This window comes from Mytilus galloprovincialis, chromosome 1 (genome assembly GCF_965363235.1).
Source record: "Mytilus galloprovincialis chromosome 1, xbMytGall1.hap1.1, whole genome shotgun sequence".
Classification (NCBI taxonomy): Eukaryota; Metazoa; Mollusca; class Bivalvia; order Mytilida; family Mytilidae; genus Mytilus; species Mytilus galloprovincialis.
In genome coordinates, this window is record NC_134838.1 from 40,075,301 (window position 1) to 40,093,357 (window position 18,057).

The window sequence follows — 18,057 nt, forward strand, 5'->3', positions numbered from 1 at the left end:
CCCAGTCTAAAATGTTCCTTTTTTTTCAGTGAACAAAAAAGACATGTTAAGAATGGAGGGATAATTTTTTTTTTAATTTCTTTGAAGTTTCTAGTAATGTTATATAAAAATATATGAATATTCTTGTGAAAGATCAACCCAGACTTGGACAAAGATCTTTCAGGTCGATATATCCATCAAATTTCCATCGATGAGCGTGCTTAATATTATGGTTGTTTTAGTATTGAAATTTGATGTAATATTCCAAACTTCAGTTTGCATCACGTATACGACAATTATTTAATACATAAAGCGTGACATCGTACCAGTTGTCGCGTATCAAGTTGAATACACGTAAGACAACCAAGGCAACAAATATGTCAAATAAACTGCTACATGTATTACTATTCATATACACTTCCGTTCTTTAATGAACTGTTACACAATTATATTAAGGTGTTTGCAAATTGATGTCCTTGTACAGATTTTGTCAGAAATACTGTTGATGTACATGTCTTTTATAACTTCCACTATTTCAGGTAAGATTATATTTAATCAGACAAGTTCAGCTTTTCCTGGAGCTGAAAGCTTTATACTTGTATGGAATAAGGATTAAAAAATGAAATTTAAAATTCAATCACTAATCAATAGTTGCAATTATTTCCTTAAAGTCATAAGAAACCTCAAATTAAAAAAAAATAATGCATGTTTTTTATAACTCAATGGATAGTTTACATTATAAAACTTATGTACATATACTTTTTTCTGAAGAAAATTCTTTAATTTATTCATATTTAGAAGAAGTTTACTTTATTTTAGTTGCTTCCTTCCAGGAAGCAATTCCCCCGACATATTTTCCGTATGCAAAGTGACCTCAGTGTGACCCATCTCGTAAAAATCCGGTGATCGCAATACGCATGGATGTCCTTAAAATAAACTATTATCTGAATTTACATGTTAAACACGTGCTCAATTTCCATACTTTTTTGTTGTTTTGTTGTTGATTGTTGACAAACAGGTGACAATCGTAAAACTTCGGCTTCAAAACACGAACTTTAATTACCTGTCATATTTTCACAACACTGACCGATTGAAAAAAAAATTGACGATTATACGAAACTTATGCGAAAAAAAATGAGAAATTCTTGAACAGAGGACTAAGTTTATGATGTTTGTATGCATTGGTTCAAGAATTGGAAGAACATTATTTTTCACCGTTCACTCGTTTCTTATGACTTTAATGTTTTTTAAAAAAAACCTAAATGCATAATAATCATGATGCACTATCTGAAAGATAAAATTAATTCAACGTTTGGATTTTGCCAGATTTTCATGTAAATGAATTTATAAATAGCTTAATTCTACGTTGATTTAGTTAAACTATTCATTCACATAATAACCGTCTGGGTGGTATTGTGTTAGTGTGAACGTTTTTGTTACGAAACAGAAGAGATGTGATGTAACTATGTCATGATGAAAATTCCTATAATGCGCTTGGCTGCCCAAAGTAAAGAAACAACTCTTGTTATCATCCAAAAGTCTAACCGTAGACTTGAAAACTGCGATTAGTCGTTTCCGCATATCCATTCACGGTATGTGACACATAGCAGTAAGAGTAACGAAAAAAGAAAGATTTAAGTCTATATAATTTGTCCTGATAGGGTTATATAGGTATAAGAAGATGTGGTATGAAGGCAAATGAGACAACTCTCCATCCAAGTCACAATTTGTGAACGTAAACCATTATAGGTCATGCAAAATTCGATTTTCAACACGGAGACTTGGCTCACAACGAACAAAAAGCTATAAAGGGTCCCAAAAATGTAACTGTGCTAATACTTAAAAATTGATTTAGTACAAAACATGATATAGTAATATCTTAGTTATACACATGTTATCTCCTTGAATATTGTTTATATTAAATAATTTTCACCGGACGTAACGCAATCATCAAACAATCAAGCAGTCAATCATAATTTTTACTAGACAAGTAATGGTTTACCCCTTTCCTATAGTCATCTGATTATTGCCAAAGAAAAACATATTTTATGAAAAAATAATTGTCTTTCGTTCAAAACATCGGCTAAAGGTAAATTGTGCAAATATCCATAAATTTGATATCTTGAACTTCTTTGTTATCCAGTGCTACAGTTTAAATAACGGATGCTTATTGTGCATTTAAAGATAGACATTTTAACAAAATATGTAATAAGTTATACTGGGTCGATGCCACTGCTGGTGGACGTTTCGTTCCCGAGTGTATCACCAGCCCAGTAGTCAGAACTTCGGTGTTGACATGGATATCAATTATATGGTCATTTTTATTAATTTCCTGTTAAAAAACTTTTGATTTTTTCGAAAAACTAAGGATTTTTTTTATCCCAGGAATGTATTACCTTAGCCGTATTTGGCAAAACTTTTTGGAATTTTGGGTCCTTAATGCTCTTCAACTTTGTAATTGTTTGGTTTTATAACTAGTTTGATCTGAGCGTCACTGATGAGTCTTATGTCGACGAAACGCTCGTCTGGCATATTAAATTATATTCATGGTACCTTTGATAATTATTTGATCTGTAAAATATTGTTAAACTAATTCATTCGAAAAAAATATAAACCAGAATCAAAAGGCGATGAAATACATACACCTGTGAACCCATTTAGAAAAGAAAAAAATAAGATATAAAAAAACAACAGTTCACAAACACTACACAGAAAAGTAAAGATTTAGAAACAAACAACAGTCCACAAACACTACCCAGAAAAGTAAGGTTCAACAACAAACAACAGTCTACAAACACAACTCGTAAAACTAAGATCCAACAACTAACAACAGTCGACAAACACTACCTAGAAAAGTAAAGATTCAGAAACAAACAACAGTCGACAAACATTACCCATAAAAGTAAAGATTCAGAAACAGAAACAAAAAAAAATAATAAAAAAACAGTCGACAAACACTACCCATGAAAATAAAGATTCAGAAACAGAAAAAAAAAAAAAAAAAAACAGTCGACAAACACTACACAGAAAAGTAAAGATTCAGAAACAAACAACAGTCCACAAACACTACCCACCAAAGTAAAGATTCAGAAACCAAAAAAAAAAAAAAAAAAAAACAGTCAACAAACACTACACAGAAAAGCAAAGATTCAGAAACAAACAACAGCCCACAAACACTACCTAGAAAAGTAAAGATTCAGAAACAAAAACAAAAAAAAACAGTCCACGAACACTACCCATAAAAGTAAAGATTCAGAAACAAAAAACTGCACAAACACTACCCATAAAAGTAAAGATTCAGAAACAAACAACAGTCCACGAACACTACCTAGAAAAGTAAAGATTCAGAAACAAACAACAGTCCACGAAAACTACCCATAAAAGTAAAGATTCAGAAACAAACAACAGTCCACGAACACTACCCATAAAAGTAAAAATTCAGAAACAAACAACAGTCCACGAACTCTAATAAAACTCTCGAATGAGTCGAAGGATGTTGGTGGTTTGCAAGTGTAGCCTGTAAGCCTGTCCAAATATTTTTTGGGTTATCCTGGTATTTTTCTTAGTATTGCAGAATAATTTATGTCATTACAAAAATATTCTAATCAGTTACAGTTTCAGTTTAGCATATCTCTATAAAGACTGAAAATAGCAGACGACAAGTCTAATAGTCAAGTAAAATTGATAGGTAGTACAGATCTTTACACAAACATTATAATAATAACAGTGAAACATGCCGTTTGCGCATACCGCCGGGAACGCATAGATATTGGTTTTAAAACAAACGATTGCAACTCCACAAGACAAAGTCGTTGGTTGTTCTATTAGGTAGTTTTGGTTTTTATGCTTTAGTAAAGCATAAAAACCAAAACAAACTATTCAACATTTTGTTACAAGTGTATAATACTCGTTTGTAGAAGACAAACCGACAACACAATGTTAAAAAACGAAAAACAACTGAAATCCATATAGTAGTAAATAAACTCATCATATATAGATACCAGGACTAAATTTTATATATACGCCAGACGCGCGTTTCGTCTACAAAAGACTCATCGACGCTCGAATCCAAAAAAGAAAAAAAAGTTAACAGTCAACAAAGCTCGATCGAGCGACTATAGATGTTATTCTAGTATTCTGTTAGGATACACAAAAAAATGTTGAACAATACTCATCGAAATTTGAAATTGAAAGGGATAAAGTTGAATGTACGGATTTATATATGTATCCATTTTTGTAGATATAGATTCACATACATAAAGGAAATGGGGTATAGTTGCCACGCAATAAGACAACTATGCCATATCCAAGAATGTGTCCCTCCCCTGCCGCGCATGCGTTAGATTTAATTAGTATCGGTCAATAAGGAAAATGAAAAATTCGTATAGATTATTAAGGAAATATTACGTTTAATGGTTGTAGTATGAAACCAGTAAACTTTTCATCAGTTTCCCTCTGATAGTGAACAAAACAATTCTATTGTCTTTCAAACAATGTTTTCAAATTTAAAATAAAGTTTATTAATAACCCGTATTTTTTTATTTGAAAATAAGTAGCGCTGTCATAAAAAAATTGACTGACCATATAGAGACATTATTGGATTCTTTGTATATGGCACTTTTTTTAAAAATAAATTAGTATAACTTACATTAGGAATATGATTTTTTCCCTTAGATCATGAAAAACGGGAACAAATGAGGAATAATATGGTACTCTTTATTTCAAAATATCATGATGATAACCCCCGTAATTATGTTATTTAAAAATGGGTATTTTTGCACAATATCGCATAAGAGATACAATTTATTTGTTGATATAATTTCAGCAAGACAGTAGTCTGTGTTTATAATAAGTAATAGACATTGTTTCACAGAATAATATAGTGTTTTGTATTTAAATGATTGACAACAGAACTTACAGAAAATGAAAATGATGGATGTGCTTTAATTATAAGACATAATATTATTGTTAAGTTTGTTTATAGATGCCTTCATTGAATTGCGTTTTTATATTTTAATCAGATCAAAACGTATTTAAGAAATTGTTATTTAATTACTTGACATCTACATGAAGCACGTACACACGTGAATTATGACATGATAGCTATATATTTGTGTTACCTGAAGTGTCCCCAGCAGGCGCTGGTCACCTGGAATATTCTTAATACTACCCAACCAATAAAACGAAGGCAATTAAATAATTTCCTGCACACGAATATTTGAAATATTACAGACTCGACAATAAAAGTTATCTTTATAAGAAATTTCAAAATGACATCTGCACATAATCTTCGAATCCGTAATAATATTGACTGGAAACGTCTATGCTTTGGTGCACCTTTGCCTCGTAGTGCTAAGAAAGAAGTAGTTAACAGAGAAATCCTTGATGGTTCGTTCCAGATAGAAAGACTTATAGCAAAGAAACAGACCCCTCAAAAGGTACTTATCTTGTATTTTATTCCACTATTCTGTGTGTGTGTGTTTTTTTTTTTTTTTTTAATTCTATTTCATTATTTCTACATTCTGTAGTCATTTTTCTTAAAAAAAAAACAAAACAGGTTGCCTACGACCCAAAATAAAAGTATGAAAAAGGTCACGAATACAATTTTATTAGAAAATTAAGGAAAAGAGAGATATATTCGCATACATAATATTTGAACACTGCATGACTTAGACAGTCTTTAATAAACACGAATCTGATTTTTAGTTTTAAAAAGACATCACTCACACCACATCTTCCTATATCTAATCACCTGTCCTTAATTCGCAAGTATTATAAGCTGTAGTTCGAATAATTTGTTGAAGTCTGACCACTTCCATCATTTCGAGTCCAATGAAAAAAAAAGTTTTATTCGAGATCAGTATAACTAGAGACATATATATATGTGTGTATATATATGTTTCTGGTATAACCCAGTGATCCAAACACGATATTCCGTAAACAGCAAAAAGATGAAATATGTTTATACCTATTATATTTATGGCATTCATAAAAGTTTAATGATCGATGGTAACCGATATGTGTATCCTTTTCTAACTGTTTCTAAAACGTTCGCAGTATTACTGGTTCATAATTTTTAGATAACTGTCTGTGGATTGATCATAACAAAAATTGAAATAATTCTCCATGTATAATGCTAAGATGTTGAGTGCTTCCCTGAAATGATATATATCCTGTTTTGTATGGACGGTTTGAGTCCACTAATCGAGATTGAAAAAAGGGGGGGGGGTGGTCAGGAAACTCGTCTCTCTTAAGTTATATATTATATTTGTTTTCTGTTTTTTTTTATTTATGTTAAGAAGAAACAAGCGTCCATGGCAAATCATTGATTGTTTCTTGTTAGTTTATTGACAACTTTTATAGACTCGATACGATTTTAAACTGACATTTTGAAAAGACATTGATCCATTTTGAAGACAACATCACTTACTTCCCTGTAGATATCTTTTATTTATTATTATTGTCGTTGGGTTGCTGAATCGCTGATGTATACACCACATCTTCTTTAATCATACCATAAACATAGAGTATTTAATATTGTATGCGTATTCTGTTCTACCTTGGTCAAATAATGAGCTCGCATTTAGTATTAAACCATAGATGCAATGTTTATAAACCATGTTCATTGCGTATTCATTTTTCATTACAAAAAAAAGGGAACTGCAGTACATCGTTTTAGATTCGAAATTTAAAGTGACAAGTACCTTATGCATTAATGGCAACAAAATCATCAGTTTGTTATTGTAATTTTATTGATGCACCTTTTTCATAATTTGTATTGCTAACCTTACATACCAGGGGTAGATCCAGCCATTTTAAAAAGGGAGGGTCCCAACCAATGACAAAAAAGGGGGGTCCAACTATATCTCCCTTCAAATGCATTGATCGTCCAAACGAAACCCCCGGAATCCCCCCGAGATCCGTATCTGCATACAAACAGAATACTTGTTTTGGTCTGATTTTGTTTGAATATTTATCCGAATTTATTTAGAAAATAATTAGAATAATTTCCTTTCGATAAACCGATATTTACACGGTAGGTGTTTATTGACCTTGACTAATACTTTGATTATATAAGCCATCGGTTGCAAGTCTCCAGGCGTCAAGTATATTATATATTAATTTTATGACATAATTACCATATCTGGAATTGACGGGTGGGGAATCAGAGTTTTGTTCAAATCTTATTTTCTACAAACCATTAACTCTGTGTGATATCGACTTCAGAATGTTCATCTAAACTATAAAATTTTATGACTTTTGAATATGAGAGTATATGACAACAACTCTTTTTTTTTTTTTAAACAAAGTGGATTGTAGAGGATTGTTTATTTGCATTTGATATTACGTTTCAACAACTAAAACAATTTTTAGTTTGATAATAAGTTTTATAAGGCTTGATTGCCCACATAATTTAAGCGTCTGTCATTAATTGTAATTAAACACAAATATAGAACACTTGTCCACTTGTATTTTTGTCCATCTGATGAGTTAAGCCTTTTTCAACTGATTTTTATAGTTCGTTCTTATGTTGTACTGTTATACCACTGTCCCAGGTTAGGGGGAGGGTTGTGATCCCGCTAACAGGTTTAATCCCGCCACATTATTTATGTATGTGCCTTGCCCAAGCCAGGAGCCTGTAAATTCAGTGGTTGTCGTTTGTTTATGTGTTACATATTTGTTTTTCGTTCATTTTTTTTTTACATAAATGAGGCCGTTAGTTTTCTCGTTTGAATTGTTTATCATTGTCTTATCGGGGCCTTTTATAGCTGACTATGCGGTATGGGCTTTGCTCATTGTTGAAGGCCGTACGGTGACCTATAGTTGTTAATGTCCGTGTCATTTTGGTCTTTTGTGGATAGTTGTCTCATTGGCAATCATACCACATCTTCTTTTTTATAAATTCTATATAAGTTTCCTAACATAAGCAGTTGACCTTTCCGCTGTACGACTTGTACTTTTTGTGCTGACATGAATTATCATTGTATGGTTATATTCAGTGGCGGATCCAGCCATTTTAAAAAAAAAGGGGGGGTCCCAACCCAGGATAAAAGGGGGTGGGTTCAAGCTATATGCCCCCATTCAAATGCATTGATCAGCCAAAAAAGGGGGGTTCCATACCCCGGACCCCCCTGGATCAGCCAATGATATTTATAAATTAACTGTTTACAAAATTTTGAATTTATGAAATACTAAGGCTTTTCTACCTCAGGCATAGATTACCTTAGCTGGATTTGGCAAAACTTTTAGGAATCTTGGTCCTCAATGCTCTTCAACTTCGTACTTTATTTGACCCTTTTAACATTTTTGGATTCGAGCGTCACTGATGAGTCTTTTGTAGACGAAACGCGCGTCTGGCGTATATACAAAATTTAGTCCTGATATCTATGATGAGTTTATTTGCTTCAACAGTTCATTGTCAAAACGTTTAAAAGCAAATCTATCAAGTTAAAGTCTCAACTATTTATTGTCTATATTCAATGATTTAGATATTCATATTCATATGCCAAGCAATTCTTTTTTTAAAGATTGATGTTGCTTGCTTAACATCCAGTGGCAAATATTTCATGAATATAAAGTTACTTGCATGAACAATTGGGTAGGTTTTGCCGTCCTAAGAATATATATATGTTATACTTATGGTCATGTTCAATAGTCATATTCTCACACTGACTTTGAGAGAATTCCGCTTTGGGGGACAAATATTTGATGATATGTTGGTCCCATTTCAGCATTTATTGGCAATTCCTAAAATCGAGAAAAATCGAGATAATTGTAATTGAATTCTTTAACATCTTATGTAATTACTTTTCAGGATGAGCTATTCCTGGTAAAATGGTGTGGCTATCCGGACACAGAAACAACGTGGGAACCAACGTGCCACATTGACCAGAGATCTCTATCTGAATATATACCCAGCAATATTAACCCTCATCGCCTAAACTCAGCAGCAAAAACATTTGAAGATATCATTCAAAATAGACTGAAACCCGGGAATAGATGCCACTCCGTGTCTTCAAGGTTTGACCTGGATATATACAGATACTGTTTTCAAACTGATGAAACAGTATTACTGAATTTGGCAGACGATTTTAGTAGACTGCCATTAACAGAGTCGTGGAATTATCGAATCAATTCGAATGGACAAGGACTAACAATCGATTTTCCTATCAGACTTTCTCCTAGACTACATTTTAGGAAAATATTTGTGCGGACTGAGGATGGTAGTGTCTTACAAAAAATGTTACCAATTGAAACCGTCAAAATTATAATACCAACACGTGTTTGTTAAATAACACTGAAGACAAGTACTGTTAGTTAAAGATGTCTGACAATTTGAAAAATTACGACAAAGTGAAATATCAGGACACTGTAGAAATTGGCACGCATTCACCAAACCTTAAACAACATTTTTTAGACCAGGACGTTACGCTTATTACTCTCGACATTAAATATTCTTTTCTCCGTGAATTATTCAAAGCAAGACATTCTTTTCCAAATTTAACATATGTCGAAATATTAAATTCTCAACTTCAAGTTTTTCGCTTAGTTCAATGTGAAAGGTTAGAGGACAGACTCTACAAAATTTCAACAAACATAGCACAGTTGTATGCAAAACATAGTGGTGGTAATCAAAAGGCTAAATTAGATCGAAAAATAAAAAAGCTTGCTGTGTTTAGAAAGGAGGTTATACATTCCGATGAACTTTCAGACAGTCTTGAACATTTTAAGTATGAAAATGTTACATTAGCAGTGAGATGTCGGCAACTTTTGGAATGTATGCAAACATGTACTGAATCCAAAGAAATTGTTGAGAGAAAACTACAGAGCCTCGAGAAAAAACTTGAAAGCGATGGGAAACAACTTCAAAAGGTTGAGAAAAAGTTGCAAATCGCAGAGAAAGAACTCACCAACGCTCAAGATGTTTTGACCACTGTATGCTCGCCGGAAGATAATCTAAATTATGTGAACCATGGAAAATCCCTGGACGCAGTAAGTAGCAGTCACCGGTCACGAAAAGTAAACATGCTTAAAAGCAACATTAAAGACGCTTTGTGGTTTTCCGAGTCGTACGGACTTCAACCCACCAATGTAATTTTTCATGATTCTCTCGGAAGTTCTGTTAATCTTGAACTTGGAACAAACAACAAAGATATGGAAAAAATGAAAGAGGTTCTTTTTATTATGGACAGGTTTAAAATAAGTGACCAGGCGTATCATGAAGTAGCTACGATTTCAGATACCCTTCCAAAGCTACATTCAATTATAGATGTTAGGGATAATATGAACAATAATTTAGAAATTTGTAGAACACCTGGCAACACACCTGGAGCATATGTTAGTTTACGAACTGAACTCAGAAAAATAATGGAAAAACGATCGAATATCCCAGAGAATATTAAGATAAAGATATCAGGAGATGGTACCAAAGTAAGCCGAATTTCCAACTATGTTGTGATATCTTTTTCCCTTATAGACGAATCAGCAAAACTGTCAAGTAATGAGCAAGTCGTTCTAGCTATTGTTAAAACATCAGAACAATATGACACTTTAGATACCTGTTTTTCTCCCGTCTTTAGAGAAATCAACGAAATTACTTCTGCCGGTGAAATTGAATTCCAAGATAGGAAAATTAAACTCGAAGTTTTTTTTGGAGGAGATATGAAATTTCTTCAAATCTGCCTTGGGTTAGGATCATCTACCGGAGAGTTCGCTTGTCCTTGGTGCAAGATACCAAAGCATGAAAGATGTGACACGACCAAAGTCTGGGATTATTACCATTCGGAAGATATAAAGAGAACAGTAAAGGAAATAACAGATTTGTCAAAACTGTCGAAAAAACAATTTGGGGTTAAACACAAGCCACTGATTATAATTGAACCTAGTCACATTGTACCAGATGAGCTGCATTTACTACTGCGAATCTTCGATGTGCTTCTACGTAACCTAATTGATGACGCAACGGATAAAGACGTTAAAGAACAGGCCAGAACCAGAAAGTTGGCGAAAGACAATATTACGGAGCTTGTAGAAAAAATACGGTCATGTGGCGTCACATTTGCAATTTGGTCATCAAAAGCTGGTGATACCGACTGGACCTCTTTGACTGGTAATGCTGTGAAAAAAGTTCTCCGGAATTTGCCTGACAAACTCTTTTTCATTATTCACAATGATACACACGAAGACACTGTTCAGCTGTGGAAAGATTTTTCGGCTATTTATGATTTTATATGTTCGGACTTGTGTGAAACAAAAGATGCCCACTCAATTTATACACAGTGCAAACAGTGGGTCGATAAATTTTTATCCCTGGGAGACAAAAGAAAGGGATACGCGAAAAAGAACATTACGCCGTACATTCACTGCCTTTTATATCACGTTCCATACTTCATCGTGAATTATGGATCACTACGAAAATTTAGTGGACAACCGACTGAAAAAGTCAATGATGATATAAAGGCTATACATCATAAGAAAACTAACAGGTATGACTGTGCTATGGACGCCTTGACAGTTCGAAAAAGAATCGAAGCAAATCATAATTCGGGCAGAGAAAAGCGTTCATATAATAAAAAGAAGAGTGAGTATTGGGAAGATGAAATTCGTTTAATAAGGTCACGTAGGAAACTTACAATCTGTGCGGCAATTAAAGATGCAGATGTGATCCCCGCCTCCAAACCATGTTTGGAACACGAAATAGACGTCGAAAATTTTACCGTGGTTGAAATTAAACAGAAATTGAAGGACCATGGTGTTGCCACTAAAATTCGCAAACATGACAAGCTTGTTCAGTTATACAAAGACACAGTGTTACAGAACCATTCGTAAACTATTTTCAGAAAACTCGATGATATCATAAACAGTCCATTCGATCGCAATGTCCATTTTCTTCATTTTTAAATTTATACATTTTAGCCAAAATTATGTTTCCGTTGAAATGACAGTTGTACATAAAACTAATATTCTAGTTATGCATGAATGAATAGATTTTTTTTTCATATGTAAATAGCTTGTTACCATTTTTATGTTTTTGAGGATATTTGTAAATTTATTGTATTCTAAAGAAATTAAAAAAACAAATATTTCCGTTTTTATTTTTAAAAAAAAAGAGAAGAAATTTAAACCCGTTTCCATCAAGTCTTTGTCGGTACTACAATTCACATTATCAAAGTATATAAATTTTTTTTTTTGCATATTTCGGAACTGTAAGCAATATTTTCAATAATATGTTTATATACTATTATATATGTGATCAATAATCTTTTTCTTCCTAATAAAGTAATATTTTCAGATAACATCTTTTTTATTCAATGATTCAAGTTTTTTTTTTTTATAATAGATACTTTTGATAGGGAATGATTGTATTGATCTATTTCTCTGGTGGACTGAAATCGTTTCAGGGTATGTTATCGGTTGAATTCTTATCGGGAAAAGTTGCATCATATGATAGCAATCCTATATATATGTCAGCATGATAGATGATAACAAGTGAATATTTAAAATTACTGTGATCGTGCTGGTTTTATTTCATGGACTTGTTTATTTATCTTCACACACATTAATTGATGACGCTATTTTATCTGAGAAAACATTACCTTACAGAAAGAAATGCATAATTATATAAAAACAGAACCTCATAAAAAGAGAACTTACACATCAAAGCACATTGTTTTGTTTAGAGACAGGAATTGTCTTTTTCAAATTTAGATAGAGCTGATATTGAATTTCGCTTTTAATATATAGAGAGAGTCCTTGTGTTTGTCCCAAGAAAAATATACATTGTGTAAACGTGAAGCAGTGCAACTTTTAAGTCTTCATGGATGGATAATTGTTTCATTGACAATAATACAAAATCTTCCTTTTAGATATTACCAACAAAAAATACAACAAAAATAACTATGATTGACATCATAAGGATAAAGCAAGCCGGTGATTCTCCAAATTTTACACACTCAAATTGAACACTCAAGTGGAATCTGAAAAAAAACCAGTCACAGTCAGCTTATTGTCGGATGGAACACGAAACAGTGGGGTTACGTGATGCTAAGTCGTTTCTTTTCTGTGTTGAAACTGGTGTCTTTTTGTCGTTTTTCCTTTTTTATATGGATTTGTCAGTTTGTTTTCGACTTATGGTTTTGAATTATAGTCCTTTACTACATGTCTTCATATTCTTATTCCGAATTTTTAAAGGCTTTATACTGATATTTTTTTTTAAAGGAAAGAAAACCAGATATAGAAATAAGAAATTATGCCCACAAGGATATCTGTTAAAGGACTGGGTTTTCAATATCCCTTTGCCTTTAAATCTTTTGCCTCGGTTTTTCAAATTGATGGAGGCGAATCCACAGCAAATACACATGATACAAAACAAATTATTTCCGACACAATTTATCTATGGGAGCGGTCTATATCAATTGAGATCAAAGTTTCTGATAAAACAATGTACACGAACAAGCGTATCTATCGTTTGCAAATGGAGTTATTTCCCTTTATTCTTGATAACAAATTTGAGTAGCCTCCCTTAAATGCAACAAATTCTTGGATATGATTACAAACAAAAAACACGAAAATGTGAATAATCAAAGTCGTTATTTAAATGTTGTTCACATGTGGCGTAAACCATTTGTTACTTTAAACCTCAATTTATTTTATAACTATATGTACAAATTGTGTCAGAGAAGAATACATCAGTGTCACATAGACATAGTTGTTTACTTTTAGTCATTACCGACGCGTAAAAAGTCCACAACTTTAAGGTAAATATTTCATTTGTGTTGCTGTGAATATGTTATAGATAAGTTTTCTCGAAGAATCTGATAAAATTCATATGTAAGTTTTGATTTTGATTTTTCTCAAATAAAAGGAAAGAAAGACATTTGTTACTGTTTGTATGAGATATTTCTTAATGAGATTAACCGTACGTAATTATATATATAATTTGCATTCTGATATTTATAACAGGTATAATTGTTATTTGCGTTTGAATTTCAGTGGTAAATATTTGATGTATGTTCAGGACGACAGTAAATCAATCGTATTTTAAAACATCAACGCGTAGTTATGGTGTGCAAGGTTGGTTACCCGGATGAAAGACAAAAAAATTTAGACTTCCATTGGAAATTGTGTGAATGTTAGATAAGGGCGAATTAATTTTTATATATAGTTTGTGCTTAAATTGAAAACGACCAGCATCCTTCCAAAAATATATTTTACTTGCATCAACATCCTTGTATGAATACATAGACATATTGTGGTTGATATTCTTTTTGTTTTTGGTAAATGTTTACCTACATCATTATATAATAGGAAGTTTTTTAAGTGATAGAAAAAAGGAGATTAAATATGATTACTAAAAAGTAAGTTAAAACTAAAAAAAAAACCGTTGATATGAGCAACCATACAGTCTTCGACAATAGGCAAATATCATACATTAATGTAAGTTATACAAGATCTAATATAACGAAATGGAAAACAGTTCAAAATGAAAAATACAACATATATGATAAAACAACACACATAAAACAATTAAATCAGAGAACAGTCAATGCCAACCGATGAATTGCAGACATTGGACAGGTGCATGCAGAATAAATTGGGATTAAACATGTGTACGATCGCCCAATCCCTTACATTTGAAGTGGCGTAACAGCCCAATATAATAACAAATTCCATGATTCAGTTTGAAAAGTACATTTTTATTCAGCTTTTAAAATTTTTCCACATGCAAGACGTTTCCACATCTTTAAAGCAAAATATAAAAAGTAAAATTCAGGAATAATAATACTGTTTTTTGACACATTTAGAAATAATGTCTATTTGTTGTTTGATAGATTGAAGGCACTTATTCAAAATATCAATTTGATAGTTTTATTCAGGTAAAGGAAAAAAAAATCAGTGTTTTATCTTTCCTTCTCCATTGTCGTTTTTAGAATGATGGCGGGGTTTTGGACAAATAAGACCAACACTATAACAGTTAATTTAAGAAAGTAAAATATGAGAAAGACTAACATATTTATTTGTAACACATAACAGCATTTTATGGTCTTCTATCTGCTTATGAGATCAATTCCCAAGATTTCTTCTCCTAAATCCAACAATGTTAAAAAAATCAGTGAAATCAGATTAAATTTGATTTTGTGATGCTTCCTGTCTATTCACGTCATCCGTCTCTTTATATTCCGCTCTAAGATTTGATCAATTGTTTTCACAGCAGATCTCCATGTTTATCCGACTATAAGATATAGACACAGCACCACAATTATTGTGACAGATTCAATTCTAATGGCTATCATATAGGTCCAGGTCAGATGCTTAATGCATTGTCATGAACCTCTACAAGGATGTCAGAAAACTGTAAGTATATATGCATGATATCTATACAATTACATTACATAGCATGTAAAACATTAGCATATTGTAATAATTCACGAGATATATTTTACTCTTAATACATAGTTATATCAATTATCATTCATTTTGTCTCAAGTGGTATATACTACATAAGATTGGTAATTATAGGAATTAGATGGCCAGATCACTTGACTTCTTGTATTTTAAAGTGGTTAAATTTAAAGCAATAATGGCAAAGCTTTTATTTCATTTGTTAAATTTTGCCATTCAATTGTTTTGATTCGTTCATCCCTGATGATTCTGATTCAGATGAATCGCAGGCTAACATACAAAATTATAAGCCTGGTATCTTTGGTGAGTCTTTTTTAACTTTTTGAAACAGAGCTCAGTTTTTGGACTGTATCTTAGGACTAAGACATATCCTAAATTTTTTAATGATGTACTTAGGTGGAATTAAGAAAATCTTAAAATCTAAAATTGAAACAATAAATCAGAACTGCACCAGATAAGGAACAAAATAAGCTGTAAATATTGATTGGTTTTGGAACTCCTTTTCGCGATAATTGACTTTTTAAAAAATAACGGAAAAAGACTATTATATTTAGACTTGTCATTATTTAGGTCCCAAATCGTAAGAAAAGAAACATAAAATCTGCTTAAATTTGAGAAAATGGACTTTTATAAGCTGTTGTAGTCTTATACAAAAAGAAAAGTGGAATTGTGGGACACACTATTTACCCTTTATCGTAGGAAAACCTGACCTATAAGTACATCCGTAAGACTTCTAGCCCAAAATTAATGTTGTAAGTGATTCAAGAACTTATCGTAAAGCTAGACATCAAAATGTATGTCTCACAATTGTCTGGATAAAAGTAAAATTGTTTCCTTCGCAATAATATCTATAATATGTTAATTGTTTGTGATTATCTATTTCATGCGTTTGTTTTGTATTTAACTATTATTAAGCTTTTTAAAAATATGACTGGCAACGAGAATCATATATGTCATATATGAAATGTTTATTACTCGTTAAAAGTCGTCCCTTACAATTATCTCTAAACCATCTTAATTGAATTCGTCTTAAGTTTCAACATAAAATGTCAGGTAGATGTGAAAAGCGTTGCTTCTATAATTGATTACTTTGCTAAAGAGTATATAGTTATCAAAGGTACCAGGATTATAATTTAGTACACCAGACACGCGTTTCGTCTACATAAGACTCATCAGTGACGCTCATATAAAAATATTCGAAAGCCAAACAAATACGAAGTTGAAGAGCATTCAGGATCCAAAATTCCCAAAAGTTGTGCCAAATACGGCTAAGGTAATCTATGCCTAGGATAAGAAAATCCGTAGTTTTTTTTTGAAAAATCAAAAGTATTGTAAACTGCAAATTTTTATAAAAATGACATCATTGATATTCATGTCAACACCGAAGTACTGTCTTCTGGGTTGGTGATATCCTCGGGGACGAAACGTCTACCAGCAGTGGTATCGACCCAGTGGTGTAAATAGTTAGCAAAGGTACCAGGATTATAATTTAGTACACCAGACGCACGTTTAGTCTACATAAGACTCATCAGGGACGCTCATATAAAAAAGTTAGAAAGCCAAAGAAATACGAAGTTGAAGAGTATTCAGGATCCAAAACTCCCAAAAGTTGTGCCAAATACGGCGAAGGTAATCTATGCCTGGGATAAGAAAATCCTTTTTTTTTTTTTGAAAATTAAAAGTATTGTAAACAGCAAATTTCTATAAAAATTACCACATAATTGATATTCATGTCAACACCGAAGTCACTACTGGGCTGGTGATACCCTCTGGGACGAAACGTCCTCTAGCAGTGACATCAACCCAGTGGTGTAAATAGTTATCAAAGGTACCAGGATTATAATTTAGTACGTCAGACGCGCGTTTAGTCTACATAAGACTGATCAGTGACGCTCATATAAAAACGTTAGAAAGCCAAACAAATACGAAGTTGTAGAACATTGAGGAGCTAAGTGCACATAGAAGAATTGACAATGCTGCATATATGCACAATGACAACGTGCAAAAATTTTTTTTTTTAAGATTTTAATCCTGAGATCCTTTGTACGTTTTTTAAAAACATCATTCGAAGTTTTCCCAATAGTATCAATCTGCACCGGACAGACTTCAAATATCATATTATATAACAGCTATCTTTAAACAATAACAAAAGGTTTTTAATTAATCAATATATTCATGATTAATAACTTTTTCCTCTGCATCGTTTTTTTCCCCATAGCATCATATTTCATTATTGCTATTTTCAATACACACATTGTTTGTATTACTTTAATAAATATAACACTAATATTAAAATTAATGATATGCATTATTCTCAAATTGTTAAAAAAGATTGCTTTGAATTGATAGGCGATGTATTTTTCCCTTTTGACTTGGAATAAAGGATACCATGGAAACATATCTCCTACTCACACAATTTGACGTAAATTCAAATACTTGGTATGCTGACACGTAAGATGAATTCAATTTAGATGGTTTAGAGATAATTTTAAGGGAATAGTTTTACTTGGTAACATGCTTGCCCTTTAATTTTGAATATTGAGTATTTGATTTTAAACTAAACGCGCATCTGGCGTACACACTTTGAAAATAACAATATCTACATTACGTTACATTGCGTCCGTATTTCCTTATCTCTTGGTTTATGTGTGAACAGTGTTTGTGAACTTGTTAGTC

The 18,057-nt window shown here is 32.2% G+C and overlaps 1 long non-coding RNA gene across 2 annotated transcripts in view; it reads left to right on the plus strand.

The window, feature by feature from the left end:
• Positions 1-416: 416 nt before the first annotated feature.
• Positions 417-18,057, plus strand: part of LOC143077932 (uncharacterized) — a 49,131-nt gene continuing 31,490 nt past the window's right edge. The window contains exons 1-2 of one of the 2 annotated variants that reach the window (XR_012978996.1): positions 417-518; positions 15,194-15,333. This is a non-coding gene — a long non-coding RNA (uncharacterized LOC143077932). Of the gene's footprint in view, positions 519-15,190; positions 15,334-18,057 lie in introns of both variants that reach the window. The other variant, XR_012978971.1, reaches the window with a different exon arrangement.